This window comes from Ambystoma mexicanum, chromosome 11, assembly GCF_040938575.1.
Source record: "Ambystoma mexicanum isolate Mex_15411 chromosome 11, UKY_AmexF1_1, whole genome shotgun sequence".
Lineage (NCBI taxonomy): Eukaryota > Metazoa > Chordata > Amphibia > Caudata > Ambystomatidae > Ambystoma > Ambystoma mexicanum.
This window is the reverse complement of record NC_090934.1, coordinates 351,109,251-351,136,325: the sequence shown is the minus strand read 5'-3', so window position 1 is coordinate 351,136,325 and position 27,075 is coordinate 351,109,251. Positions and strand designations below refer to the sequence as shown.

Here is a 27,075-nt window from a genome sequence, read left to right as displayed (position 1 = left end):
CTTCTAAGATGGCCGTGTGCTGGGCTAAGTTTCTGAATTCTGCTGTTTGCATTTTATGGTACCAGCTGCACCATCAAAGGCCCACTTCAAAGGCCCTGTCTACCACGGTACGCCGACTCGCCGCCCCCCGTGAGTGTCTGTGCTTCCCCCCCCACAGCCCCAGAGTGTCTGTGCTCCCCCATGCCCCACCTGAGTGACTGTGCTTTCCCATGTCCCTGTGAGTGTGTTGTGCCCCTCCTGGCCCCTAAACTGCCTCTGCCCCCTCCACTTACCCCTCCTCTTTTGCCACCTCCCTACTCCTCACCCCACTATCTTTCTCCCTCCTCTCATTCTTTCCCCCAATTAGCACTTACTCTTATTTGTTCCCATGACTTTTGATAGCAGCTGTCTGTCTCTCCTCCTCCCCTCCTCGTCTTCTCCTTCCTCCCCCACCCCTGCTCTACTAATTTGTCGCTGACAAATTTGCACTGTAGCATGTCTTGTTCATCTCCTTCCCCCCCACTCCGATTCCCCCCCCCGTGCTCTCCTCCCACCCCTCCTCCTGTTTACCTCTTGCACTACATCAATTGTCGTCTGGCATAGTAATGTTACTGCTTGTTTTGTTCTCCTTCTTTTCCCTTCCCTCTTCGCCTTATTTGTTCTATGCACTTGCACTATCCGAAATGTCGCCAGGCCTATTATGATAGTTATTTTTCACATTCTGTATTGTTTCAAGGACTTTAATCGAATAACTGTATTTTCCTATGGTCCCTCCCACCTTGAAGCGCTTTGATACACACTGTGTATAGGCGCTATATAAATAAACAATCAAAACAGTGGGAAGACCATATTATGAAGTTTACAAGGTACGTGGCAGGCATGTTATGAATGCAGTGTGTGCATTATATGATTTTTTTTTTTTACATTTTATTGCCATTTTGTTGAACACAACAATTAAGCGTGTGCATATAGTATTTTGTGCCATTTGTATCGTGCCTACATACAAGAGTGTAAAGGCGTGCCGAGGAAAGCGAGGCGGAACGGAGGCCACACAGACATGGATTCCTCTAGGCCCGCTGACAGAGTGCGCAAGTGAATGGGAAGGGGGAGGGCAAGGTGCAGTACATGGGAGCTATACAAAATATAAATGTTTGCGACTGCGGCCGGTGCTGGCAATTGCAAGGATAAGTGTACACATGAAGTGGTGGCTGCAATGTTAGGGTATAGAAAACCGTCCCCAAGTGCAGGGATTGGTAGAAGGCCAGTGCAGGGGTGGAACTGTAGGGAGGGAGGTGGCCTGGGGCACAGATTATAGGGTGGGTAGGAAAGCAGTGCACAATGCTTTTTAGCTAGGAAGTGAGTAGGGGAGGGGAGCGGAAAAAGAAGAAGCACATGGAAAGGTTTTCAAATGCTTTTAGATCCTACCATGCTTCTCCTCAAGGTCCAGGGAGACAGAGCGTGTTCCACAGGGAGGATGCAGCAGAAGAACCACATCTACCAAGATGTGGTTGCATGTTGAAGCAACTGACCCTGAGGGAGTACGAGGGGGATGGGACAAGAGCTGGAGCAAGCAGATATTTAGGAAGTGACAGTGCAAGGTATTGAGGTTTCAGGGACCAGAAGGTCTTGTGCATAATGCACAGGGCTTTTAGTTTGTTTATTGTTCACAGCCACTGTGAGGTATTGCAGACATTGTAGTCCAGCAGAGATACGATCCCTGTCATTCATGGCCAAGGACAAGTTGTGCACTCCTATTACGGATGAGTTGCTGAGGGCGCAGAGTGGAAGCTGGGAGATTTAAAAAGAGCCTGTGGCAACAGTGCAGCGTACAAACGACCACAGCCGTGCAGACACTGACTTTTTGGAAAGTGACTGTAGGTTGCTACAATACATTTAGTGGTGGCTTTACTGCCTTTTTATTTTTAAACAGTTATGCAGTAGGTGGGGTAGTGGGGAACAATTTTTGTAGCATTGGTGGAAGGAAAGAATAGAGGTCCTGTTTCGCTAATAGTGTATGGTATGCGTAAATGAAAACGTTGCAAGCACATACTAACAAATTGGCACTTTATGGAAGGAGATGGGAGGAACATCAGTATGCTTTTTAAACATGTAGTGGCAGATATCGTGCGCAGAGGCACTTATAAGGCAGTTGTCACCATAGTGCAAAACAACTGTTGATACCTTACTTTTGTGGTGATGGGTGCTTATGTGGATGAATGTGCATGCATAAATCATTCAATTTTTTTATTCAACTTTCCACTGTACATGCTTTCCGATAACATCACACGTGCAGGCTGATTTTGTAACGGTACATATGAGTCTTGTGGAGAACTGACATTGTAAGATGCTGAAGTCTTGGAGGGCATTGGTGGATGCGTGTGTACGTAGCAAAACCTAATAAGGTGGGAAGAGGATAGCAGAAAGGGAAGAAGGACTAGTCATGATTTACTGGGGCGCTGTCATTACGATACTTTGCGCGGCGCACATGCTACATTCTGCGATTTTGACCGTGCTGGCCAATGGAAATGCGATTGTTGCAAATGTCCAATCAGGTGGTTAGAGTGTGCGTCACAGAAAAGGGCGGCCATATTTTTTTTCATTGCTATGTGTGTAGTGAGGCTGGTAAGATGGCCAGACGTACACTTTTCATAGTGGGCGATCGCTTTGTGCTAGATCTGCTCCAGTATGCAATGGAAAGCGGACTTAATGGCAATTTCAATTTGGGCGAAGTGGAGACTTTGTGGTGTGATGTCGCTGTCCCTACACCATTTGCTTGCAGAATGTCGACGAGTGGCTAGTTTAGGTACTGTACTGTGCACTTGAGCATTGCTTTTAGGTTTTTGCTATTAGGTTCCATAGCTTGTGCAAGTGTGTACCTGTTAGGCACGATTGTGTGCAGTACCCTTAGGGTGCACTACAACAACCCTGACCTCCTAGCAATAGCAACCCAACCTTTGGTATAGTTCTGTACTACACAAGTTGGTAGTGTGGACGAGTAGCCAGGCTTATTTCAAGAGGGGTCAATGTGAGCTGTAGGGGAGTTACACAGATGTTCACAGTGACAAGTACTCAAGCAAACACTTACACATAGGGTTTCTTAATAAAACAATTATTAATTTACCAGTCAGCCACACAAATATACTTCAAAATTATACACTCTTAAGTTCAGAATCAGTAAAAACCCATTTGGGATGGCATACAACAGAGACCTACACCCACAGGTCACTTTAATTGCTAGGTTGCTGTTCAAATATTTCTTAAGCAGGCAAATACTTTCAGATCCCCCAATAAGAGTCATTCAGTTAGAATAGGCGAAGCCAATAGGCAAGAGTCTATATGGGCTGAAGCACTTCTTTGAAGGTGAGTAGAAAAGTCTTTGCACAATGTTTCAGTAGTCTTTGAAGAAAAAGATGAAGTTCTCTTAAACTTTGTACAGTGCCTTTAAAATGAAGAAAAAGATGCAGCAGATGATTCCTGTGCAGCTCTGCAGATCTCACTGTTCCTGGGCCTCAGTCATGGGAACAAGAGGGAGGACGTCAGGGGACTCCTGCACTGCACTGGGACGGTCAAAACTTGCAACAAGCAAACTTCACTTTCAGTGGCTGTTCGGTGTTTCAGCTCCTCACGTCTACCGCAAATAGCAACACCACGGTTTCCTGGCTGTCGGTGTTGACTTTCCTTGCTCCTGGGGTCCCGCACTCGGTTGAGGGGGCTCAGGCTCAGTCAGTCTTGCTTCCTGGGAGTCCGGAGGATCTTCCTGGAGCTCTTGGCCACTTAATGCAATGCACACAAACTGGCGATCCTCTCCCTGGCTCTACAGTTTCCAGCAGCAACTCTGTGGAAATTCAACCAGCTCTGGGAAGGATGTCCAGGTGGCTTACTTTGGATTTGATTGGTCCCAGCAACTGAAGGGGAGAAGTCATCCTTGCAGGGGCTTCTCTGTCGATGCAAACTTGGCATTTCAGCACAGCAGCAGGGCTTCCCCCGGGCAATCCAACGGTCCAGGAGTTGCAGCAGGCGTGCTCTTCAAGTTCTCCTTCGTTTCCTTCGTCCAGTGGTCGACTCTGCCTTCCAAGCCAAAAGACTCACCTTTTATACAGTTCACTCCCTTTCATTCCAGCCTAGCTGTCATTCACCCAGCAGGGTGGCTGACCTTGCCGGACAGTCAGCCGGCCAATCACAGAGTACCTTTTGGTCACCTAGGAGACAAAGCACGGAGTTTCGGGCACCACCCTTAATTCCTGCCTAACCCAGACACCCGGGAGCCAGAGGCGGGCTTCACTTGTGAATCCTGCCAAAGCCAAAACGAACAAAGGAACGAAACGTGGTTTGGCGCGCAGAGTAAATCTCAAGAAGGACCTTCCCACAAAGAAATGGCAAAAAAAAGACAATCAGGGCCATTTTTACAAAAATGGCAACCTTGGGTGTATTACTGCAGCTGCAAACCCAGCCCGTGGTAAATGCACACCATGGTAGTCAAAACGAAACCACTGCCACCAGCCATTCAGTGAGGAAAGGCTAACATACATTTGTTACATAAGAAGCTAGACAAAGAGGATACTAGGTAACCGCTCCAGCACCCTATTGTAAGATAGTGTGTGCTGGGTCTAGAAAGTTTATTTGTAATGCGTGCCAGACCTAAGGGTATCAGTGCGCAGAGGATACATGAATATTTTCAGCTTAGGGTTACACAATTAGCATACAGTCAATAGCACAATTGAAAGATATATACATACAGTGAACATAAACAGGATAGCATTTCATAAATTACAGAAGGAGGTTCACCATCAACATCAAATGGGCATAGTAGTGTCCATTTACAGTGCAAGAAGAGATGGTAGGGCAGTGATTAAAATGCTTTAGTGGTCGTTTTCTTTAAGCCAATTCATGATGTTCTGTCTGAAGTTGGGGTACGTTTGGTCTGCCCCAAGGAGGGTGGGGTGGGAGGTGTAAAGAATTCCAAAGCTGTGCAGCTTTGACTGGGAAGCTGCTCCCCCCAGCTTTGTTCCGTTTGAATATTGGTACGATCAGACAGTTTACGTTTACAGTCCTGGTAGGCCGGTTGGATGATCTTTATTAATTCTCTCTGAGATAACGGGGTGTGGCGTTGTTGAGGCACTTATGTATTAGCAAGGCAGTTTAAGCCGGATATCGTCGCTATTTGAAAGCCAATTATTCTGTCTCCTTACCTCAGAACTGTGCTCTTTGCTAGCTATGCCCAATGCCGCTCTGAGGGCATTATTCTGGAGAATTTAATGTTGCTAATGATGTGCTTATTGACGCCAAGGTATAGGGAGTTACAATAGTCCAGTGTGGACAGGATTGGAGCTCTGGCCAGAATGGTGCAACTTGTTTTTCAGAAAGGAATGGTTTTCCTGCTCTAATCAGCTTGCATGTGTATGCAGTGGCTGAGGCCATGGAGTTAAGCTGTTTGGCAAAGGTGAGGGTGGAGTCCAGATAAAAACCTAGAAAAACCTCTTTGGCAACCTTAATGGTGTTACCATCGATATTAAAGGCGGTGTATTTGTGGCCGAGTTTATTAAGGTTGAGCGTAGTTCCCAGTATAAACTCTGTTTTGTCATCATTCAGGCAAAGACCGTCACAGCCATCCATGCCTGGATGATGAGGTACATTTTGTTAACCAAGGTCAAATCCTTGTCATAATCCCCAGAAAGTGGTATGAGAATCTGGGTATCATCTGCATAGTTAGTGTAGGTGATACCAAGAAGATCCAGATCATCAAAAAGGGGCTTGGTAAAAATATTGTACATTGTGGGGGCTGGGGGGAAGACACCGGAACCCTGTGGCACTCCACAAGTGATGGGAATAGGGTCTGCTGCTGATGGCAAGCAGACTCTCATAGTCCTATTGCTTAGAATGGATTCAATCCAGACTATAGCCTCTGCAGAGAAGCGAGCTGCTGAGTCAAAATGGTTACATAGGACCTTGTGGTCCACCAAGTCAAACGCAGCCGATAGATTCAGTAGTAGTAATAAGGCCGATTTCCCTTTGTCCCTAAGCTCATCAATTTGGGCCTTGAGGTCAATCAGCGCCATGTCAGTACCATGTTGCTGCCTGAATCCCGATTGACGGACTCCTAGTAACTGGTTATGCTCTAGGTAATCCTGTATTTGGGGATAAACCACCCTATTTAAGATTTTAGTAGAAATGGCACTGTCGTTATAGGCCTGTAATTAGTAGGTAACGTTACAAATGTAAGTAAAGTCAATTTCACTTTACTGCTCTGGGAAACAGTTTATCCCAGAGAAGGTATTTAAACCTTGGGGAAATCTAAGAATTCCCTGTGTCACTGCACTAAAGGTGCTGTGTGCCACAATGTAAACAGTGCCGCCTATGGAGACTCCACAACCAAAAGAAACACAAGAGTTAAAAAATCACATTAAAATACATGAGAGAGTGGGAAAAAGGGTCTCACTCTTTCCAGGTAAAAAAAATCAAAGTCCTCAAACTCCAGCAAAGTTGCTGGGGGTCTCCAAGGTAGAGGGAATTGGCACATTTCTGAGAATTCTCCCTAACACTACCGTCAACTCAAAAAGATGATGAAAAAAGTGCAGTGCATTTTTACCACTGTGAAGGTGCTTTTCTCAAGTATACCAGCAAGTCCACTATATAACTATCCAAATGAATGCTGTCAGCAGCCAGAGGTGGGAAGGCGTCTTACAGAAGCATGTATAACTTTTTGCGTGCTGCTGGGATGTACTCCTGTGACATTGGCAACATTGGTAATCGATACGTTCACCTTATCAATGGACATGGCATTTAATAGTCATCCAGTGGCAATGACATTTGGTTTTCCAATCTACAGGCTGCACTGAAGATGGTACTGTAAGAATGTGAGGCGCAGACCAACAAATAAAAACTATGATAAAAGCGCAAAAAATTTTTTTTTTTTTTTTAAAAAAAAGAGTTATTACGGTGGACGTTTTAAAAAATAGAAAAAACCCAGCTTTTCTAAGAGCCACCACTACAAAGGACATCTCCTACCCTGGTTGAAATTCATTCCCCTATTCCCACGTGCAGACACCTGGAAAGGTCCGCGCAAATCGCAATAACTGCAGGGTTGTTGTCAGTCAACAAAAAAGAGGGAGCCACACATATGATGTCGTCAGTGATGTCATGAATGAGATTTGTGATGGCATCTTTGATGTCATGGGTGTTAGTCGAGAAAAGCAGAAAAGCAATCACACGGAAAATAACCATTATAACATTAGCCAATGAATGTTTCGACTTCAATGGTGCAAACCAAGGAGGGGATAGACTAGGTCAAGGACAGTTTAAAACATACATATTTTATTAATCACATATTACCATGATAAAACACACGCAATTGCACATAATACGTAATAAAAATAAGTGTAAATTCAAGGATAAAAGATATTCAAAAATGAAGTACAGATCTGCAAAGATTTTAATAACTATTTGCCACTCATGTAATAAATGGAATATTGTAAATATATTTTTTCACATCCAACTAAGCGCCACTGCAGTTGAGGTTAGGTGTTAGTCCTTGCAGTGGACACTGGTGGCGCGAGTTATGGTTGCTTAGCTTACCATAACTTGCACATTTCTGGGGGTTTTAGGGTTTACCTGTAACCATAACATCCCTGTAGCAACTTTTTTCCATTGAATTTCATAGGTTTTTTCGAGTGCAACTTAACCATAACGTCCCTTTAACAAACTTAACTTTTTGTTAGTGAATATATGGGATACATTACTCACTGTAATCGTATTTCTGATGCTTGTATCTGCTTAGATTCACATGCTGTGCATAGGCCGACATCTAGTGGAAGCTGCAGAGTATTACAGTTTGTTTTTCGAAACTCGAAAATGGGCGTCGACACAGGGCGTGCCAGTAATACTATCCCTAGTGTGACGTCCACTGTACCCAAGATCCCTCACGCGTCTAGGATCCTCAGATTGTATTTTTTCTGACATGAGGTAGCATGAGGAGTAGCGCGAGTACATATAATCCAAGCAGATAGATAGAAAGGTAAGACTACAAGCAACCATGCGCCTTCTCTCAGAGGGGAGGAAGGGTGGGTCGCATGTGAATCTAAGCAGATACAAGCATCAGAAATACGATTACGGTGAGTAATGTATCCCTTCTGAGGCTGGTGGAATCTGCTTAGATCACATGCTGTGCATAGATTAGCGAGAAGTACCTGAAGAAGGAGGTGGGATGTGAGAAGTGTCATGAGCAAATAAGTGTCTTAAAACCGCTTGTCCCACTTGTGTATCTGCCTTGGAATGGGTGTCAATGCAGTAATGCTGAGTAAAAGTGTGAATAGAGCTCCAAGTAGCTGCTTTGCAAATGGTGTCAAGGGGTACATTTGCAATGAAAGCCAGAGTGGCCCCAATGCCTCTAGTAGAGTGGGCTCTTGGCGTGAATGGCAGAGTTCTTTCAGAGAGTGAGTAACACAGCTGGATACAGTTAATAATCCACATCGAGATGGCACCTTTAGAGACTCGATCCCCCTCGCTGCCTGTAGCTACGGAGACAAACAGTTGATCTGTTTTTCTTAGCGGTCTGGTTTTATTTACATAGTAGAGGACCGCCCTACGCACATCTAGGGTGTGTAGTTTCACCTCAGCCGAGCTTTGAGGGTCCTGGAAGAAAGCCGGAAGCTCGATGGACTGGTTTACATGGAATTTTGATATAAATTTAGGGGAGAACCTAGGGTGTGTGCGTAAAACCAGTTTGTCTTTATGGACAGTAAAGAAGGGATCCTGCACTGACAGAGCCTGAATTTCACTGACCCTTCTTCTAGAAGTAATAGCTACTAAGAAGGCCGTTTTATAAGTCAGGTGTTTGAGACTGCTTTGATGCGTGGGCTCGAAAGGAGGACCCATGAGCTTGGCTAGCACCACATTAAGGTCCCACCCTGGTGGTGGGTTTGAAATAGGAGGGTGAAGTCTCTTTACTCCTTCCATGAAGGCTTTAACTACTGGTACTTTCCACCACAAGACCTTGCTATGGGAAGTGGTGTATGACGACAGGGCTGCCAGGTGTACTTTCAGTGAGTTAAAAACCAATCCTGCATCTAGCAGGTGGAGCATGTATGTAACAATAGTGGAAGGAGTGCAATCAACAGGGTTGATTTGTCTACTCTGGCACCAGATAACAAACATCTTCCACTTGTCAAAGTAAAAGTGCCTTGTGTTTGGTTTCCTAGATTCCTTTAGGATGTCCATACACCTTTGTGGTAAATTGAGATGTCCAAACTCTATGACCTCAGGAGCCATGCTGCCAGGTTCATTGAGTTGGGTTGCTGGTGCACTGTTTGACCTTGGTGCTGGGACAGTAGGTTGTACCAGGCTGGAAGTTTTATGGGCTCGCACACCGCCATCTTGCGTAGGTGTGGGAACCACGGTTGTCTTGCCCACATGGGAGCAACTAGGACGAGCATCATCGACTCTGTTCATCTTGTTCACCACTTTCCTGATGAGGAGTTGGTGGAAAAGCGTACGCAAACATCCCTGACCAGTTCATCCACAGGGCGTTCCCCTGGGAGTCTGGTTGGGGGAAACTGGATGCAAATCCTGGCCATTGTCTGTTTTCGCTTGTGGCGAATAAGTCTATAATGGGGAAACCCCACCGAGAGATCTTCTACGACCTCTCTGTGTAGAACCCATTCGTATTCCTCTGGGAGGTAGTCTCTGCTCAGAGCATCCCCTAGGGAATTGAGCTCCCCTGGAACATGATGTGATGACAGGAAGATGTTCCGTCTGAGTGCCCATATCCAGATTTTCTGGGCAAGCTTGGACAGATTTGGCGAACGAGTCCCTCCTTGCTTGTTCAGGTAGAACATGGCTGTTGTGCTGTCCGTCCGGATTTGCACTGACAGGTTTAGTAGGTGGGGCTCGAACGCTTGAAGCGCTCTGAATACTGCCAGAAGGTCTAGCAGGTTGATGTGGTTCTTGGCCACTGAGGGAGACCAGAGACCCTGAGCTGTGTGGTGGAGATGGTGAGCTCCCCACCCCGTCAGACATGCATCGGTAGTGACTACTGCCTGTACTTCAGGATAGTAAAAGGGTTTCCCCTGTGCGAGATTCTCTCTTGTCCACCAGTGAAGGCTTTGTACTAGTGTTGGCGAAACGACCACTAGATCGTCCCACTGACCACTTGCCGGAGACCACTGTTTCGCCAACCATTCCTGCATGGGGCGCATGCGCAGGCGCGCGCGGGGGACCAGGTAAATACATGACGCCATCATGCCCAGTAAACGCATTGCTTTGCGTACCGTTATTTGGCGACCGGACTGATAATGCGGAATTTGCAGTAGTATATTCAGAATTCTTTCCTCTGAAGGAAAGGTCAACCCCTCTTGAGTATCTAGGATTGCTCCTAGGAACTGTTTGGAGGTGCTTGGCACCAGGCTTGACTTTTTCTCGTTGATTGAGAAGCCTAACTCGTGGAGGAGGTCGATAGTCCTTTGAATGTTTGTCCTGCAAATTACTGGGGTTTCCCCCACGTTATGAGCCAGTCGTCCAGATAAGGGTACACCGGGATTGCCTCCCTGCGTAGGTGTGCATCCGCCACCGCCAGTACCTTGGTGAATACCCTTGGTGCTGAAGCTATCCCGAAGGGCAGTACCTTGAATTGGTAGTGTCGACTGTCCACCTTAAAGCGCAAGTACCTTCTGTGCGCTGGGAACATGGAAATATGAAAATAAGCATCTTTCATATCCAAGGTTGCCATGTAATCCCTTTTTTAGGAGGGGGATTACCTCTTGTAGCGTAGTCATACGAAACTTTTGGGGCTTGACATACTTGTTGGCAAGCCGTAAGTCCAATACTGGGCGCATTGTCAAATCTTTATTTGGCACAAGGAAGTAAGTTAAATAAATACCCTTGTTTACCTGGTGTCCCGGGACGAGTTCTATCGCGTCCTTTTCTAGCAGAATGGCGATCTCCTCGAGGATAATCTTCTGATGTTCTAAGGAGTGTACTCTTTGTCGTGGAGGATGGTTCCGGGGACGCTGCAGTACTTCTATACAGTACCCTGTGGATACTGTTGACAGCACCCATCTGTCTGATGTGATCCCTTCCCAAGCCTGGGTGAAGTTGGAAATGCGTCCCCCTACTGGGGTTGCGTGAGAACGGACCCTGAACTGAGCGTCACTGCTTTGGTGGAGGCGTGCTGCCTCCCTTGCTGCGGCTGCCTCTGCCTTTACCACGACCTCTCCTATTACCCATGCCGTAACCCTGGGTAGACTGTTGGCTGTTGTTCCACTGTGTACCGTGCCCCTGGGAATAGTTAGATCCCCTCTGGGAATTTTGGCCGCGTGGGCGACGAAAATTACTATTCCCTCTCTGGTTAGGGGGTTTATTGGTTAACTGGCCAAGGGACGAGTGTCTCGTATTCGTCCTTGGCATTCTTCAGTGCGTCTTCGACCGCCTTCCCAAACAGACCGGCTTCCACCAGTTTGTCCAACAATGATGCCTGGGTTTCTGCCTTAAAACCAGACTGCCGTAACCATGCATGTCTCTTGATAACAGTGGCTTCTGCTATCAATCTGCCTGCGTTCTCGCGGCGTCAAAGGTTGCTTTCAAAATGCAACCAGACACGGCTCTACCCTCTGCGGAAATTCGAGCTAACTGGCCCTTTAAAGGTTCAGGAGCAGAGGCTATGAGTGCCGCGACTTCTTCCCACTGATGGCAGTTGTAGCTGGCCAACATGGTGGTGGAGTTTGCAATCCTTGCTTGATAGGCGGACGTTGAGGCTACTTTCCTGCCGAAACCATATAGTTTTTTGCTCTCCTTGTCGGGAGGAGCTTCGGACGATGACAAGGGTGTCCCAGCCCTCTTACGAGTGTTAGTGACAACTAGGGAGTCTGGCTTCAGATGTCCTCTTATATAGAGAGGGTCAGACTGGGCTGCCCTGAAAAGTTTTTCAACCCTGGGATTGACTGCTCTGCTGAGGTTCGGATTCACCAGGGACGGGTCTATTCTTCGCTGAATGGACTTAAGGATAGGGATGGTCTGAGCAACAGGCCTCCTTTCTCCCACTAACTCCTCTGCGAAGTCCCTCTCCTCTTGGACACCGTGGGTGTCAATATGGAAATGTTCTGCTGCACGTGCGAGAACCTCGTTTAGGAGGGGTTGGTTATCGACAGGGGAGTCGGTAACCGGGGCTTCGTTTTCTACCGGGGAATATACTGTGTAGGTTTCAGGGTCTTCTTGGTCCTCATCATCCCCATAGTAGCCAGTCCCGGTTTGTTCTTCTACCATGCCAAATTCTTGGTCCTCACCAAAGGAAGTCTCTCCTTGATACAGCGAGTATGGTCTTGAGTATTGTTGTACCTCGAAGGGGTCTGTAGACCTCATCAGTGTTTCAAACCGGGGCTCCTTATTCGAGGGGATAGGATCATTAGAGCCTGAGGGTGTCGCCCCTTGTGGATCATACGAAAGGAAATGGTCTGGATTTTTATCGTAAAAATCAGCCAAAGAAGGCATCCTTGACATGACCCTATCTATGTCTTCACTGGACCATTTTTTGGAACTGGGAAGGACTCTCTCAGCAAGTCTCTGGGATTTATCTTGAGTAGATTTGCTGCTTTTAGACATATCAGCAGACCTGGTCTTGTCTGTCTGTTTAGGGGGAGTGGTGTGTTTCACAGGTGTGGAAGAGTGCAAAGGCTGCTTCTTCTGCTGTTTTCCCCCCTCCCCGTGAGTGGAAAAATGTGTTCCCTGTCCTTTAGTGGCTCCGGAGGTTTTCGACGCCTGCCGTCGAGGATCGGGGGTAGGGTCCCTGTCCTTCGAGCGTGGGGCCTCGCTTATTTCGTCTGCAGGCTCCGACTCCTGGAGCGCGGCCTGGGGGTGGAAGTCGTCTTCGTCCGACGATCGAACTTCTGTTAGCCTAGGGAGCGAGGCACTCTTGGCAAGAGTGGATGATTGCCTGGAGTCATGCGGCGATCTCGATCGAGAACGCCCAGAGGACACCGAATCGGACCGTTCTGTTTGTGCCTCTTTCCGAGAACTCGACGTCGTCGAGTCTCGGTTGGACTTCATGTGTTTAGTGTGTGTGGTGTGTGAAGCGCTTGTGTCGCCGGGGGTCTTCCCCATAGCCGCCCTGCCGGACGACCTTCCGAGGTCGGGGACTTGCGCTCGGCTGTCTTTCGACGCCGTAATGCCCTCGCTGTCCGAAAGTACGGCGTCGCTGCCGTCGCTGAAGGCGCCCTCCGCTGCCATGGCCGCCTGCCTGGCGTGGTGGGCCCAACGCTTCGTCGAACGGTCCTTAATTGTCTTAGGTTTAAACCTACTACACGCTCTGCAGTTCGCTTCGGGGTGGTCCCTCGGCAAGCAGAGATTGCACGTGGCGTGCCTGTCGACCCAAGGGTATTTGCGATTGCACTTGGGGCAGAATTGAAAAGGGGTACCCTCCATACGCAACTTGAAGCAGCGGGCTGTTAAGTGTAGGAAATGTATAAGTTGTACCTATATACCAAGAGTGTAGAGTATGTACAACCCCCCACTCTCCCTACTTGCAGGGCCGAGGCCAGAGGCCTTCCAAGGCCCGGGCCGAGGCCAGAAGCCTTCCGAGGCCTAAATCCGTCGTGCAGCAGCCGACGGTCGATTTCTTCTCCAGCCGGCGTCGAGTGTCGAAGTTCGCCGTTGGGGTGGGGAAGGATGTAAATAAACTAATATTTTAGCAAAAGTATGGCTAAGGCCAGGGGACTCCGCAAAATGCTTCCGACCAGTATGGCAGAAAAAAACAATGTGAGGATCCTAGACGTGTGAGGGATCCTGGGTACAGTGGACGTCACACTAGGGATAGTATTACTGGCACGCCCTGTGTCAATGCCCATTTTCGAGTTTCGAAAAACAAACTAATACTCTGCAGCTTCCACTAGATGTCGGCCTATGCACAGCATGTGATCTAAGCAGATTCCACAAGCCTCAGAAATATATATGTATATGCTCAGGCTCATACAGGACCCATGTTTAGATTTAAATGTATTCACCCGACACATAAATGAGATGGTATGATCCATGCATCGCTAAGCAGTAGTTTCTTTTGCAAATATACATTCCATAACGCCACATGGGAGCAATCGCTGGAAGCTCACCTCCAGTTCCTATCCACATCAGCAAAGCATTGTGGGTATGCAAATCAGTCCAAATACAAACCCTTTGCTCAAGGACAACAAATGTGTGAGTGTGCGTTCCCAGCAGTATCACTTGAATATGTTCTCAGTATTGTGCATGACTTTGAAATACATAAAAGGTGTCGATGTCCTCTGGTGTTTCATGATGTTTAAGGACTGTACATTACCAAAATCTATGTGGGCACTGCCACATTTGCTTTAGGGATCTTACTAACGTCACTAATAACCAAGTCCAGTCCGAAATTCTCTCCAGTGCAAGGTTGTTTTAATTCACAAACCTGTGGCTGCACCCTCCCCAGTGCCCTTCCTGCACGTAATTGTTAGGTCGTCAAAAGGGGGGACCTCAAGTTGTACTGGTGAACATGAAAGAAGAAAGAAATGTTGTAGCCCATCTATCTGAAGTTATGTGTTTCGGATAGCAAGATATTGCGGATTACTCTAGACAAAATGTCCAGGGAGACTACATCTAGTCGACTGTCATCCATGAATTCCACCAGGTCGAAGTCTCTAGATGTTATGAGCATCAACTTGTGAAGGTCATAAAACAAGCACACAATGGTTCCGTTAAGCAGAGGCTTAGGTCCATCCAACAATATACATTTGAGGGTCACTCTCTGTGTAAAATGAGGATCTTTTATGTGCTGCTTTCCATCTTGTGTACCTTCTATAATTGGTTCAGAGAATCTCAAATTATTAGATTTTACATAGGATGAGACTCAATTGCAGAGTTGTACTGGTAACTTTTCCAAATCGGCCATTTGGGGCCCACCTCCTTAATAGAATAGGCAAGAAGCCCAGTGGCAGAGACAGGGCAACTCCGCAAGCGTCTCTGGAATCGATTCCACAGGAATCTCAGCCTCACATTCAGGTTATAATGGTTTTCCCTTCATCGGTTTAGCGATTTTGCAATCCGTGATTTTTGTCTGGACCATTTGTTTGGTGGCGATAGCTTCCCTCCCCACTTTTTAGGTTTAAGCGCCGTAAACATTTCCTGGATGATCTATTTAGATTTACCTTTTTCTGGTTCCTCTCTTTTTTGAGCTTGGCCCCAATGACGGGTGATTATGAATTAGAAATGACATGGTTCAGAAAGCATGGAGGAACCCCGGCTGGGGGAAAGCGGGAAGGGGGGGGGGGGGGGGGGGGGAAGAGCACGCACATAATATTCATGGGCCCATAAGGTATCTTGTGCCAGGGATGGTGGCCCTGGTGCAAATTCCAGGTATCCAGGTGCTGGTTAATGGTATTGAGGAGGGCAGTGCGTTTCATCTCAATGCAAATATCATACAGATCCATCATGGATGTAAGCACATGTGAAGGGCAGATATAGTAGGCGGTTTGAGGTTAGTAATTTCCTCGAGGTCCTGTGGTCATATAGTAGATAGTTTTGTTTACGGAAGGATAAGACTAGTTCAGCGTCGACCCGGTTGAGTGTTCTGTAAAAATAAGAGTATTGGATAAAGATCCCAGTGAGAGTGCAAACTTGAGGACCTCTGCATCGATTGCCAATCGACCCAGAGTCCAAAGTCTCCTGCACAGAACTGATCTTGCTAATAGGCACACAATCAATTTCTTGTCAGTCATCAGATGCCACTTTCAGGCACTCAGAGGTACTTGAATCAAGGAGTGCCCGTTGCTCGATAGTGCTCATGTTTTTGGAATTAAAGTCAGTAATCTTCCTACATCAAGAAGCCAATTTGGCGGAAGCACTCATACTTGGAGGTAACGCATTGTCAAGAGCCTTAGCTGGGAACACATTAAATGTATGCATTCCCTTAGGTGAATTGAAGCGTGGTCAGGGACAGAATCAGCTAAAAGTGTGGCACTGTCTATTGTTGGGTGCGATGTGCAATCTGGTGCGAGTGTACTTGCTAGGTATGATTTTAAGGTTCGTGCTAAATCTCCCTCACTTGTGACCCCCAGAACTTTTTTTGATTGACTTTTGGATTATTTTTCCTTATACCTCAATGAGTGGGAACCTTTTTCCACACTCGGTTACCCTTTTACTCTTTTTATGGGTGTCATTTTTGAGACTCCATAGTGTCTTTGATTTTATCCTCTGCCAACTTTTTTGCAAATCTAGTCTATTGTTGCTGGGTTACCCTTTTGGGCTCCCCCTTTACATTTTCTCTGGCTACACTTGTGAGAACTACAGTTCCCAAGTAGTAAAGCGGGATTTTCATACCCCTTTACATTTTATATAGTGAGCCAGCAGACCCCACCTTATGTAGAGTGCTGGAGGGATACAATGCATCCCTTTAACATTTGTATTACAATTGCAAGTTTGCATGAATGGCTGGTGGCAGTGGTTTTACCTTTATGTCTTAGTCATTTTCACTCAGAGGGTATTAATTCAGCCTCTATAATGCACAGAAGTGTTTTGTTTTTTTAGCAATTTCTTGCTGGTTTGTTTGTAGTTTGATTTCTTCCCCTGCCATTCTAAGTGGGGACCTCAGTGGGAATTTTGTCTTCGGCGTGAATTCTTTGTATTCATTGCCAAGGCTTCAGAGTGTCAGAGAAGGCAGAAAGCGAGGGAGAAGCCCAAAACTCTCCACCCCTTTCTTTCACCTTGCCTGAAAGGAGCCCAGTCTTAATGGAGGACTGGCTGTCCTTATTGGACAGCCAAAACGCCCCTTTCTGTAAAATGCAGAGATCGAGATTGCAGAGGTTGTACTGTAGTTCCTGTTAAATACTCTGAACCCGGAAGCTGCTGACAAGTCGACCACTGGACTTGAATCTGAAAAAGATGAAGAAAGCGCGGCTAAGACGATTTCTAGCGACCAGAGAGCCTGCTTTGTAACCCAGGCCTGCTGTAGCGCTTCCAAGTTACCTGTGGACTCCGAAAACGAACCCGACCCAGAGCCTGGCGAGATCCACTAGAATCAAGACGACTTGCATTTTGAGCCATCCCACGAACTGCATTTGGAGCCATCCCATGGCGTGCTGTGACCTTGCAGGGCTTCAGTACTCCAATACCCTGGGACCTCGAGCCATCGGGTGGTTTAAGTCTACCAAATTGACCTGAAACTTTGGTGGCATCCTGCTGGATCTCCAGGGACACGATTTGAGTCCTTGAAGTCCCCTCACTAGAGTGCTGGACAGATTAGAGCTGAGAATCCAGTCAGCGATACTCCGTCTTCTCTCGGCTCCTGAAAAGGGCACCAAAATCACATACACGCAGCCACAAAGAAACTCTTGCCTGGAGCCTTCCGAGTTGATCGCTGCAAAATCCTTTCCAGTGTCCTGTCTTCATGACAAGGAATTCATTGACCAGGTTTTTGGCTGCAAATCCTGAAGTCTCCCCTGCTGCAAACGTTTCTTCTGTGCTGAGGTACTATGTTAGCTGGGGTATTTACTTTAACCCTGTGTGATTTCTGTAAAGCTTTTGGCTCCTGCTCCAAGAATAGGGAACTACTTCTAAGGATTGGGCCTTTTGCCTACAAAAGAGACCAAGTTTTTAAAAGAGTACTTTCTCATTTAGGAGTTGGTTGGTAACTGTCACTCAGAGTGAGCATTTACAAAAGTACTTACTTACCTTCAATGTGTTCTGCCATTCTGAAAAGTATATGTAAGGTTATTTTACTCACGTGTGAATTGGTTATGACTCTTTCCCAAAAGTAATGCTATTAGCGTCACTGAACTATTTCTTTCAGAATATTATTGTATACCAGCTGGGTCTTGCTTTCCCTGACCAGATGTACAGCCTGTCTAAAATAAGTCTCTCTGGGGTTTTACTTAACTTGAATAGCCGTGTGCCATTATTAATACGTGTATTGTAGATTTGCCTTATCTTGGTCTGCCTTGTGCCATCCTACATTAAGTTAGTAATTGCTTACCTTAGTCTGTGTTCCACTGATCTAAAAAGCAACTGTAATAGTATATTACATACACCCAAAGGGCTTACTCACATGCTATAACGGTGTGTTATACTGAATGTAGTTATAGGTTTATACTGTTCCATGAATTTGTGTTCCACTATTCAGAAAAGTATCCTGGTAACAGGGTGTCACTGCATGAATGACAGGGTCTACTACCCTTGACTTACTGTAAAGTAAACTAAAAGTAACTGATGGTTTTACTCCCCATGAATCAGTGTTTCCTATACTAAATGTGTTTGATAAGGTTTGACTTCCCTGGAAATACTGTTACTTTTCTGAACAGGGTCTATGCTTTGATCTGTGTACTTTAAAGTACAGAGGACAGACCTTGGTCTAAGATGTCCATAAGATCATCTTGTACAAAATCTTCAGGAGAACTGGACCAGCCCAGATACTCTGTGACCCTAACCATGAGCCGCCTGTATGACGACTCTGCTTGAGCACCAGGCTCAGGCCTGCCAAATTCGCTCAACAGGGACCTCAAAATCAGACCTTAGGTCATCCAGAGGGAGGCGACAACCTGGTCTGGGGACAGGAGGCCTGGAGTCCACCACTGGCCTCACAGACTTAGCAGTAGCCTTCCTTGGAGGATCCACCAGATCAGGGTACTCCAATGGTAAATTTCAGGCAAAAATCCCCGAAGGTGTCAAGGGCCCCGAAGGCTTCGACGCCAAGAGCGTCGACAGCTTAGGCATCGAGCGTGCCAAAGGCTTCGGTGTCGACAACGGTGCCGACTGCTGATAAGAAGGCAAATCCTCGACGTCTGAGTCGGACGGACACGGCGTCGACCAATTTGAAGCAGGCTTCGAGCACTTAGCAGGTTGCAGCGGTCTCGCTGGGGACGAGGACCGAGACCTGGATGCATGTCTATTGCGACTATCCGAAGCCTTGTCCGAACGGGACCTCAAAGGTTCCCTATGTGAGTCGCGTTGCAGACCCGAGCCCGAAGGTGTGCGAGCCGCGGTATGGGACCGTTCCCTGCCGGCTTCATCAGAAGTCGCGACCGGAATCGTGCCCTGCGATTGAAAAATCACCAACATCTACTCCTTACAGACAGCCCATTCCTCCGGAGTCGAGGACTTCGTCGGGCATGCCACTTTCCTTCCGGCTCCATCCTCTGAGGATGACTGGGAACGCGACCGGGGACGGCGCTTCGGAGAATGCTGCAACGAGGAAGAAGAATGGCAGGAACCACTCAGGGACCGAGAACCCCGGGCCTCCTCGCAACGTGGAGTCTCGCCAGTGGACACCCCTTTGGATTTCGATTTCGGGGACTTACTGGGCTTAGAACCCCTAACAACTTGAAGCTTCCCCTTATGCTCCTGCAAGGCCTTGGCAGTCAGCGACTGGATTTTAGAACAGTCGGTGTCGTGACTCTCGCCCAAGCACAAAAAATAAATGTGATGCGGGTCGGTGATCGACATTTTAGACTTGCAGTCCCGGCAAGTCTTGAAGCCAGACCACAGAGTCGGAGGGGTCGAAGACGAAGACATCACTACGATGAAACACACGAGGCGCGCAAGTTCTCGAAGCAAACACGTTTGCAGAAAAAATGAAACGGAGGCTACGGGCGCCGTGTGTTCTAATGATAACATCCGGTGACGTGGCCTTCGAAGGACATCGACCCGACGTCATCAACGCAGGACACCCTCTGCCGAAAAAGTTTCCGAAGTGCACAGCTGTGGACATTACATGTCAAAGATGTGGAATACGTTGGAGGACACAATCCATTCGAAAGCATCTTTCCACACCAACAATACTTATAGGGCTAAAAAGGTTTTAATAGCCCGCCAAATGTCAGAGCATTGCCTGCGGGGAGCACCAGCATCAAGAATCGCCTCTACAGGGGTCAGGTTCCAACAACCTAACATACGCGAATAAAACTTCCCAATTTAATTTGCAAAGTTTTCTGAAGTGTTGTGTGAAACCCAGGCTGTAAGGACATACACTGGACTCAAAGCCCCTTTTATTGCACAATTCGGTTTGTATACCCCAGGATGCTAACATAGCTGGTGAATATTTGATGTGACTTTTACCACTAAGCAGGGCTTCCTTTATTTTGTTTTCATCCCAGAACTTGCCTTCTTTGGCTTCCCAATTTGGGTAAAAGGATATGTTTTTGCTACAGGTCGTTTGAACATTGGCATCATTTAAAAAATACATGAGATGAGGAAACCTATATGGCTAGGTCCAAGGTGGCCTCTCCATGAACTTGGCAAGAATCTCTCCGTCTGACCCCCATGTTGTGTTCAAAGGGACTGATTCTCACCAAGCATCTTCTGTTATCTTAGCATTATACATTATGTGTGCATACATTCTATATTTGTATACACCCTTTTGATGGTGTCCCAGTGGGACATATGTAAACTGTGCTTCAAATTCAGGTGGTGTACCTGAAAACGGAACTGCACAATGCTCCTAGTGGGCTTTGGTAATCCACTGTATTGGGAATGGTTTGTAAAACAAAAATATATCAAATTAACAAAACAGGCATGGTCAGCCATATCCTGCAACTCACCCATGTCATCTTCAGGATTGTTTGTGTGCGTGGCGAGTGTGTAGACAGGTCAGTGTGTAAGGAGTGGTTGTGAAACGAATGGTATTGAGTGACAGGAGGAGTAGTGTGGAGGAGGGAATAGAAGTATTGGTGTGGAGGGAAGACCAAGGAGGGCTGAAGGGACGAAACATTGGTGGGAGGAATTAGGCAGAGAGGAAGAGAGAATAGGAAAGAAGATGGCGGGTGAGCATGTTCGACAGGGCCTCAATACAACAAGTAATTTGCAAGGCACCATCCTGAATCCCATTAGACCACATACCACAGGATAGTTTAGAGAGTTAAAAAGTTCCTGAGGAAATTTAGTGAGATATGAGATGTGTTCAGGCTTAAGGTCCTTATTGCCAGTGGAAGATGGGAATAGACAGTAGGGGTCAATCTTAGGTATCTACTAACCTTGGATCAGATACACCCGAGTAAGGTTGTAGGTTCCACACTAGATGAGAGATACGCCAGCCATAGGCCCTACAAAATGTTGAGAAAAGAACTTGAATCGCCTCTGAGACTGAGTGATTCTTAAAGCAAATGTGACACACAATAACTCTTCCCACCCATCATCCAACCCACTCCTTTCCAGATAACTTTCCTACTTTCTCCTCCTCTCTCTCATTCATCAACCCATTCCAACCCCCTCCCCTTACCAGCATCCAACCACGTGGGACTTCAACTAGAAATCCCTGCCACTCCACTCATAACAAGAGTCATTTCTCATCCAATGATCCTCAGTTTCTTTGAAAATGCTCTGGATCAACCTGTGAGGGCTCTTTCACTCAATGTAGACATTCAGCAAGGTCTCGTCCCAAGACATTGATCCTTTTGAAACGTTCAGTCTCAATGGCTTTCCTCTCGCTTAATGAGGTTATGTTGCAAGGTCTTTATTTTTCCAACATCATCTTTTTATTGTAAAGGCAACACAAACCGTTCATAGCGTTTTTAAATGCAAACATAGTTGTATATCTTCACTCAATTGCAATCAGATCAATGCTAGTATATTAAAGGAGAAGGAAACAGTACAGAAATGAAACCATCAACATTAAAACAAAAGGAGGAAACAGAACAAAAATGAAACAGTCAACCCCACCTGAATTAAAGAATTTATGATAGCTATGGCTTAACCCTTCAGTCTCAAATTATCAAGTAAAGGAAAACAATTCTTATTCTTCACAGAACTATCACATTGACCGCTAAGGGGGCTCCTCTAAGCAATCCTGATCTTTAATAGGAAACCATGCGCTCCATTAAGACAGTTCTCAGAAATCCAGCCTAAAGCCACGTTCAATCATTATTTTTATCTTTAACATAACAAAAAGGACCCCAAATACTAAGAACACAGATACCTTTATTCTGCTAGGAAATAAGTATGCTTTTCATTTAGGACGATGGTCCACATCTTTAAGAGCCAACTATTCATCTCCGTGATCCTATCAGTCGTTCAATATCCTGTTCTGAGTAGTCATGCCACTAGCAGGGATTTAGAACAAGGTCTCCCGGAGAGCGGCACCTGGAGTGATAGAAAGATAATCTAAGTGACTTTTGGAAGTGTTTAGCCCCCTAGAACACTCAATGCTGCAACCAAAACATTATCTAGTTAGGGCAGTGCCACCACATGAGCAAAGATTCCTGTTTTACTGCATCACCACCAACACAGGCGAACCTCCTCGCAGTGCAAGCAACATGGTAAGTGTGTTCTTTTTCTTGGGCCCTCAGCGCTCTCTTGCGCTTTCCACTTGTTTCCCCAGCCCAAAGCCCCACCCATAGCCCCATCGCTTCCGTGTTTCCCTTCGCAGCTCTGCCGCCCTTCCCCTGCAACCGGATTGGTGGTCCTCTGTGTTAGGTGACTGACGAACACAGCTATGTGAAAAACCAGAGGGTGTTTCACAACCTAGTCCCTGGGGATCCCTTACTCAGGTGGCCAGGACAAAGCCCATGACTTTTGGTTCCTGACCCTGGGGGTGGACAAACGAGGCAGTATCACCCAGGTAGGAGGTCTCAGGGGTTGGGGGTGAAACACCCAATAGCGAGACATGGTATCCCTTTTTCCACAACCCATCTAACCCCTATCCCTGTTTATTTTGTGGGAAATTACAACTCCCATAATTCCTCCCCACTTGGTTTTGACAAAGGTACTGCACCAAGAAGAGAAATGAGGTCATTAGAATTACACACCCTGACTTGCATTGGCCTTGTCCCTGTAATGAGGCCAGGCAGAGTCAGGCACGTAGCTCTAATGTACACCTGCCACTTATTAAGACTTCCTGTGAAATTAAAAAGGTGGTGTGCACAAGCACACAGAGGCTGGGCACATGAATGAACAGCTCTTCCGAGGCGGATGTGGACGAGGCTGTGGGAGTTGGAAGGCCAACAATTGAGAAGATTGAAAATAAGCCAAGCGAGATCTCCAAGCTTTCAAGAAGCCGTGAGTGTTCGTAAAGCAGAGCCGAGCGAACGGAAGCAAAAAACCTTCCAGGTGCCAGGAAACTGCCCGCGAGCCTTCTGGGTGAACAGCAAAGTTGGGGAGGAGCAGCGGAGGTGTTGGTAACAGGCTTGAAGTGCGAGGAAAAGATTAAAGCAAGTCATTTTGCACAACTGGAGAGTAATCGAGAGCAACAAAAAGTCCAGTTGATGTTAAAGAGAAAGTGACTTATTTGAAAGGTGAAAGTTGTGCATGTGCCATACAACGTGAAGAGGATAATTGTTAAAGGGAAAGTAGCAGAGGGGTCCTCTGCAAGGAAGGCGCATATTCAAAAGTCTCTGTGAAATGTTATGAACTTTGTTTTGAAACATATTACAAGTGGAGAGCAAATGAAAGAAAGTTGAATAAGAGGAAAATCAAAGCTCTAAATTGGGAAAGAAGCAAAGAGGGCAAAAGTCGAATTTAAGAACTTTGGAAAAGGTCAAGAAGGCAAGTGAAAGAAGAAGAACTACAAGTACCAAAAGGCATTGGTGCTGCAACAAAATATTATGAATTGAAGGACTGTGGAAAGAGGTGGAAGTGGTCATGCAGAGCTCTACGTAAATCGCTTGCAGTTTCGAAAGTCTTCTACAGTGAAAGATACCTTGGCTAAAACATGGGGAAGGGAACCCCCATGAAAAGAAAGGCCCGAGCCTGGCAGAAGGAAGCCTGTGCAGAACGGAGAAACTGAAAGCATATGAACTAAGTATTAATGACAAGGTAGCTGAAGCCTAAGGAAGTGATTGAACAACCAAGAGTTAAAAGCCTGAAATTGAACTGTTGAACTGTACCAGTAAGCCAAAGTGTGCTAGACTGATAGAACTGTGCCATCAACCTATCCTGGGTTTATTGAGAGATTCTCCAGCCCCGGCAGGATTAAATCTGGGGAAGGGAGTTGGTGCTAAAGCCATTATGACATTTATTTTTGACGCACTATTTTTCCTTTTTGTATTCCCTTAACACATTTGTTATCTTGAGGAGGAGGGCAAGGTTAAGTTTTCTTAGAGTAGGCCTTTTTATTTTGACCAGACTGACTTGGATGTATTCATTATTGTTTAATGGTCGAGATTACTCCCATTGTAGAGTTAGGGCAAGTTAGGAGTTATCCGAACCAAATTCATAAGGAACAAGTTACTTACCTGTAACTGTTGTTCTCCAGAATGGGTCTGGCATGGATTCACATGCTCATGAATATTCCCCGTCGTCAGGCTGGGAATCCTCGGTATAGAAAAAACTCAGTATCAGTTTCGTTTCTGATCTGTCTTTATTAGTAGTAACCAATCACTGGTCTCTGGGTCATACTGCCCCCAGCCAATGACTGCCCTCTCCCTAAGCCCTGCCTCTGGCAGCCATCCTCAGATTTGGTAGCACGTAAAGGGGCAGTATGACCAATTGAAGAGCCGCAGAGGGGTAGGCGGGAGGGTTTGCATGTGAATCCATGCCAGACCCCATGCTGGAGAACAACAGTTACAGGTAAGTAACTTGTTCCTTCTCCAGCATGGGGTCTGGCATGGATTCACATGCTCATGAATAAGAGAATACATAGCAGTGTACACATGCACAACCACGTGAGGTGGCAACAGGCTCAACATTAAGCAATACAACAACTCAACATTAAGCAACTCTTACCTCCTCACCAGGCTCACCTTAGACGAACAGGTTGCGCAGCACTGCTTGGCCGACCCTGGACTCCTCCCTGGAGTCCCGATCGACGCAGTAGAATCTTGTGAAGGTGTGCGTCGACCTCCACGTCGCAGCCCTCCAGATGTCCAGCAGGGGTACACCAGACAGGAACGCCGTGGTAGCAGCGATCGCTCTGGTTGAATGGGCTCTCGGACGGCCGGGCAGCGGTCGGTTTGCCAACCGGTGACAGTGCATGATGCAGCCGGAGAGCCATCTGGAAATGGAAGTCTTCAAGAGAGACTTCCCTTGATTCACAGTCCCAAAGTTCACAAACAGCTGTGATGTCTTCCGAAAACACTTCGTGCGGTCCACGTAGAACTTCACCGCTCTAGCTACGTCCAGCGAGTGCAGAGTACTTTCAGCCGGCGACGAAGGAGACGGGAAGAAAACTGGCAACACCAAGGGTTCGTTGAGGTGGAAGTCCGACGGCACCTTGGGCATGAAGGAGGGGTGCGTCCTCAGCACCACCCTCGTGTCATGAAAAGTCAAGTATGGTGGCTTGCAAGACAGGGCCTGGATCTCTCCCACTCGTCGTGCGGAGGTGATGGCCACGAGAAACGCTGTCTTCCACGACAGAAACTTCAACAGTGCCGAATGCATAGGCTCAAATGGGGCCCCCCATGAGCCTGGTCAGCACCACGTTGAGCTCCCACGCCGGGGCAGGGGCCTTCACCGGCGGGAATGACCGGAACAATCCCTTCATCAGTCGATGAGACCACAAGGACGCCCGTCCCGTAGTTCTGGTGCATCGTGAGATGGCGGCCAGATGTATCTTGATGGAAGCGTGAGCTAGTCCAGCCTTGGCCAATGACAGTGGGTACGGCAATACTTGAGGGGCCGTAATCTGCAGAGGGTTAATCTTCTGTGCACGGCACCAGACAGAGAACCTCTTCCATTTATGTCCGTAGGACTTGAGTGGAGGACGCGCTGGCCTTTGCAAGAACCTCTCCGCAGTCGGCCGGGATGTCATACCCTCCAAACTCTAGTGCTGCAGGAGCCAGGCCTGCAAGTTCAGCGACTCCGGGTTGTGGTGAAGAATGGCGCCTCCTTCTCTGGAGAGGAGCTCTGCGTCCGTCGGCAGCTTGACTGGTGTGGACGTTGACAAGTCCAGAAGGTCCGGGAACCAGATCTGTCTCGGCCACGCCGGTGCGACGAGGATCCTCCTGCACCGGGACCTCTTGAGCTGGTTGATGAGCTGGAGCAGCAACGGCAGCGGAGGGAACGCATAAAGAAATAGGCCGTCCCAGGGGAACGAGAAAGCATCGCCCATGCTCCTCGGCTGGGGGAACCTGCTGGCGAACCTCCGGCACTTGGAATTCGTCGCCGTCGCAAAGAGATCGATTTGGGGTTTGCCCCATCGTCGGAAGAGTCGATCCACTTGATCCTGGCATAGTTCCCACTCGTGGCACGAGCGCAGCTCTCTGCTGAGTGAGTCGGCGATCATGTTTTTTATTCTTGCCAGATGAAGAGGCACCAGAAACATATCTTGGGCGACGGCCCAATGCCACAGATCCTGGGCTTCCTTGGATAGGGCGGGGGATCTGGTTCCGCCCTGCTTCCAGATGTAGAACATCGTGGTGGTGTTGTCGGTGAAGATCCTCACCACCTTGCCCTTGAGGGAAGGAAGAAAAGACCTGAGGGCCCAGAACACTGCACGGAGCTCCAAGATGTTGATGTGGAGTGACTTCTCCTCCGGGAGCCAAAGGCCTCTCGCGTGAAGATCTCCGGAGTGCGCTTCCCAACACTTGAACGTGCAGTAAAAATCTGAGGATGGCTGCCAGAGGCGGGGCTTAGGGAGAGGGCAGTCATTGGCTGGGGGCAGTATGACCCCAGAGACCAGTGATTGGTTACTACTAAGAAAGACAGATCAGAAACGAAACTGATACTGATTTTTTTCTATACCGAGGATTCCCGGCCCGACGATGGGGAATATTCATGAGCATGTGAATCCATGCCAGACCCCATGCTGGAGAAATAAAGGTTTTCAAACTTGTATCCATTGTGTCTGTTGCTGGATACCATGCCTTCCTCACAGCTACTTAAGAGAAACCCACAGGGCCCAGGCAAAGGGTGCCTCCCTTTGGGCGCCTACCATCCGTGTTTGCCTGTTTGCCCTGTCACGCCAGCAGATGCCACGCTCACCCCCTGTAGTTATACTTGCAGTTAAGAAACTGTGCCAATGTTTCTAGCCACTGCCATAGTTACCACGCTGGTTTTGTGCTTCTCAGAGTGTTTCAAGTGTAGATCTGTAACTGTGATCTCGACGCAGTTGTGTTTTTTGCCAGACTCGCCTCATCTCCTCCCCCAGTGTTTCCAGGGGTGGGTTTACAGTTTTGAATCTCACCACTATTGTGTTTTGCCAAACTTGCTTCAGTCTTTCTTCAGCAGGACCCTCATCAT

General features: G+C 47.3%; 1 protein-coding gene across 3 annotated transcripts in view; it reads right to left on the bottom strand.

The window, feature by feature from the left end:
- The window catches only part of PPP1R8 (protein phosphatase 1 regulatory subunit 8), a 407,852-nt gene that overhangs the window by 226,557 nt on the left and 154,220 nt on the right, over positions 1-27,075 (bottom strand). Inside the window, exon 4 of one of the 3 annotated variants that reach the window (XM_069623059.1) lies at positions 21,878-22,041. The exons of the other annotated variants lie outside the window; for them this stretch is intronic. The gene's annotated coding sequence lies outside the window, so the exon portion shown is untranslated. The remainder of the gene's footprint in view (positions 1-21,877; positions 22,042-27,075) is intronic. 3 annotated transcript variants of the gene reach the window in all.